We start from the raw sequence: 4640 nt of genomic DNA on the forward strand, positions 1-4640 counted from the left end.
CAATGAAGTGGCAATCTTGGAGAACCCTTCCACGAAACTTCTATAATAACCTTCCAATCCAAGGAAACTTCTAACCTCTAAAGCATTCTTTGTCCTTAGCCAATCTTTGACCACCTCAATCTTGGATGGGTCCACCTTAATCCACTCCTTACTGACAATGTGCCCAAGGAAAGTTACCTAAGATAACCAGAACTCACACTTCTTGAATTTTTCACACAATCTGTGTTCCCTAAGTCTCTGTAGAACCAACCTCAGATGTTGTTCATGTTTTAACTCTGATTGAGAATAAACCAGAATATCATCAATGAAGATGATCACAAACTGGTCTAAATAATCCTTGAACACCTTGTTCATCAAATCCATAAAAGCATTCAGGGCATTTGACAATCCAAAGGACATAACGAAGAACTCATAATGCCCATATCTAGTGCAAAAAGAAGTCTTCGGTATATCTCCCTCCTTTACCGTCAGCTGATGATAACCAGAACGAAGGTCTATCTTTGAGAATACTCTTTTACCTTGCAACTAATCAAACAGATCATCTATTCTTGGCAGAGGATACTTTTTCTTGATTGTTAACTTATTTAGTTCTCTGTAATCAATACACATCCTTAGAGAACCATCTTTCTTCTTCACAAACAGAACTGGTGCACCCCACGGTGAGAAACTAGGTCTGATAAAACCTAAGTCTAACAGCTCTTGTAGCTGTACATTCAGTTCTTTTAATTTTGCTGGGACCATTCTGTAAGGTGCTCTAGACACTGGCTCTGTCCTTGGTGCCAGTCCAATCACAAATTCAATCTCTCTGTGTACCCTAATAAATCTTCTGGAAACACATCTAGAAACGTACACACTAATTTGGTCTCTTCTGGTCCCACTGGCATGGCCTGAGTGGTGTCAACCACACTGGCTAAGAATCCTATGCAACCTCTTTGCAATAGATCTCTAGCTCTCTAAACAGATATCATAGATATACAAGGTCCATGCACAGTGCCAACAAATACAAAAGGATCTTCACCTTCAGGCTCAAAGATTACCATCTTCCTTCTGCAATCTATGGTTGCCCCATACTTCACTAACCAATCCATACCCAGAATCATGTCACAGTCAATCATAACCAACTCTATCAAATCAACCGATAACTCTCTGCCCTCTACTGTCACTAACAAAGATCTGACCCATCTTCTGGATACTACTAGCTCTCCAGTGGGTAATAAGGTTCCAAACCCCACGGCATAATAATCACATGGTCTACACAATCTATCAATAATTCTACTAGCAACAAAAGAATATGTAGCACCATAATCATTCAAAACTGTATAAGGGGTTCTAGCACTAAAAAGCTTACCTATAACTACTGAAGGTGAAGCCTCAGCTTCTACCTGAGTCAAGGCGAACACTCGAGTTGGGGCCGAGCTGTCTGCCTTCCTTGGCTCTTCCTTTCTTGCATTTAGGTATTCTTTCTTGAAATGTCCCACTACTCCACATAAGAAGCAGGTGTTTGCCCTACACTCTCCCATATGGCGCCTCTTGCACCTAGGGCACTCTGGATAAGTCCTCCAGGCCTCACTACCACCCTGGTAGCCCATTGAAATACTACATGGTCGCCTATCAGGGCATGGGGATGGGAAGGTGTCAGGAGTCTTCCTCTTCTGATCACTGGAGCCTTTGCCCCTATCTGAACCTATAAATGGAGGTCCCACCCTCCTGGTGTCTCTTCTGGCTGCATTATCACACCAAATCTTTTTTTCTGCGCTCTCAGCTCTGAGCACCTTCTCAACCACCTGTGCATAAGTAGTAACTCCAGCCACAGTGGTAATTCAAACATCACAGGCTATTCTAGGCTGTAGCCGCTAGAGAAACCTTGTCCTTCTGGTCCCATCAGTGGGCACTAGCTCTATTGCAAATTTGGTCAGCCTGTCAAACTTTAAAGCTTACTCAGTTACTAACAAACTCCCCTGAAGTAATTTGCTGAACTCTTCAGCTTTTGCAACTCTAATGGCATCATTGTAGTACTTTTCATTGAACAGAACCTGAAACTCTTCCCAACTCAGGGCATTTACATTTCTGGTATGGGATATCACTTCCCACCAAATTCGGGCATCCTCCCGAAACATGTATGTGGCACAAGCCACCCTCTCATTAACAGACACCCTCATAAAGTCAAGGATGGTGTTAACCATGCTCATCAACTTCTTAGCTTTAGCTGGATATGCACTACCCTCAAAGACTAGTGGGTGTTGTTTCCTGAACCTTTCATAAAGAAGTTCCCATTTACTTTCAGCCTCTGGCAACTGCTCAATTGTTTGCACCGCTACAGGTGGTGCCTCTGGTAAAATGTTCCCTACAAGAACCTGTTGTTGTCTCAGGAGGTGGATTTCTTCTTCCTGCCTCATAACTCTGGCTTGCAAATCAGCAAACAACTGCTGCCAGTTATTAGGAGCTGGCTGAGGGATCTAACTCTGGTCATTTTCCTGACCCTGTCTGTCATTCTGGCCTTGATCATTCTGGCCAGCTGAGGAGTCTACCTATCTTGGAATCATATTAACAACTTATACCTTGCTGCAATAATCAATACGGCAGTTAGGTAGTGATAACTAAACCTCTTGCCGCCTCACGGTCCAAGACCAAGCAGATATTCATCCATATTCCACAATCATATCAATAAACATGTCAATTCATGATCATAATATTTAGAATTTAGCACTTATCAATTAACCATTAACAATTAATGATGCTAATAAGCACATTCTTGCAATATCAGTGTTAATAAGCACGTTCTTGCTTATCATGAAGCAATAAAGGGCCAGCCTTATTAATGTTTCATATGCATGTAGGTAAAACATTTATATTAGCAGTTAAACACATAACCACATAAATAGCTACCAAACCATGAGTCGAGCTTGTCTTTAGTGGCAAGTGTACATGCCCAGCCAGTCTACAGGAACCCTAAACCTTGGCACGCTCTGATACCAAGTTGTAACGCCCTGGTTACTCCAAGACCGTTACTGTGGACTTTAAGTAGTGCTTAACTCGCTAAATGTGTCATTAGGTTATAAACGTGCTTCTATGTGTTATTAATAGGCCAGGGTAAAAATCTTGGTCAAAAGGAATGGATATATTTTAATTTAAAACGTTAAAATGTACATGGGCCCATAAAATTATTTACAAAGTTATTTTCAATCCAAAATGGTCATTACAGCATAAAAGTTAAAATCCATCGACCTAAGCGGCAAAAATAGGGTTAAACCCTAGTTCCCCTAAGAAACACCTTGGTCGTGGTGGTCAAACGGTCGCATATGTACACATCGTCACCTAAGCTCTCCACTCAAGGCTGGGTGAGCTTTTCTTTCCCTTTACCTGCACCACATAGCACTTGTGAGCCAAGGCTCAGCAAGAGAAACTTATTACTGTATGTGTATAATATCAATAAATGATCATGTAACCATTATGGGGCTTCCAGCCCTATTCATATAGGTGATTAGTGAGTCACACCCTGGATAGGTGACTAATGAGTCACACTCTGGATAGGTGACTAATGAGTCACACTCTGGGGCTCTACACCCTAAGCCATGTGACATTTTAGTCACCTGAGCCTTTTTGGCCCTGGCTCTAAGTAACTAGCCTTTAGACTAGACCAGCGTTTTAGTTTTCTTCGACCTATAGGTCGGTCAAGCATTTAATGCTCATGTTTATTAGATCTAATCATTTCGGTCTATGTTAACACATTATTGTTGATCTTGACTCTTAGGCTAATACCATACGACCAGCTCAGTATTACTGCTGATCATGACTGATAAGTCAAGACTCACAACCATTACTAACACCAATGTCGTTTCTGACTAATAAGTCAATGTCATTCACAAATAAGCAAAGTTGCTAGGCATTTATAATGCAATCATTGTCCATATATAGAGCACTCAACATGCCTCATCAATAACCATACATGTCACATATTGGGTGCACTTTTCTTACCTCTAGTTTGAGCGTGAAATAATAAAAGAACGACCCTTGAGAATGATCGGTCCTTAAGTCCCTTAGCGGTCACCTAGTCATAACCAATTATGAAATCCCATCACCCCACTCTCGGGACCTCGAATCGTACTAAAACGGTTAGTAGATTCGATCCCGAGCTTAGATAAATGAAAACCCGAGCCTAAAACTCAACGAAAACCCTTCCTGGCACAAACAGGGCAGGCGGGTCACGACCTGCCCCCAAGGGTCGCGGTGCGCCCCTAAGACAGAGAGCTCCTGTCTGGGGTGCTAGGGGCGGGTCTCGACTTGACCCTGTGGGTCGTGACGCGCCTGCTTGATAGCAACCAAGGGAGGCTCTGGAATGGATTCAAGTTGCAACTTGCATGAACTTGGTCACGACTTGACCCCACGAACCTAGCTCCCCTGCCTATTTCTCAATTCAAAACCAGCCAAAACCTCACCAAACCAATCAAAAAATCAAGATCAAATATCAACACAGCATATCTACTAGTTTAACAACAAAACCTACGCCTTAAACCACTCAAAACATCAACACAAACCCAATTCCATGATCAAAACCTCAAGCCTTAAACTAACCTTAAAAACAGAGTAAAAACCAGGAATTTAAACTAAAATCCTTACCTCAAACTTGAATGGAACCCTTT

The sequence above is a fragment of the Humulus lupulus genome, chromosome 4 (assembly GCF_963169125.1).
Source record: "Humulus lupulus chromosome 4, drHumLupu1.1, whole genome shotgun sequence".
Taxonomy (NCBI): domain Eukaryota; kingdom Viridiplantae; phylum Streptophyta; class Magnoliopsida; order Rosales; family Cannabaceae; genus Humulus; species Humulus lupulus.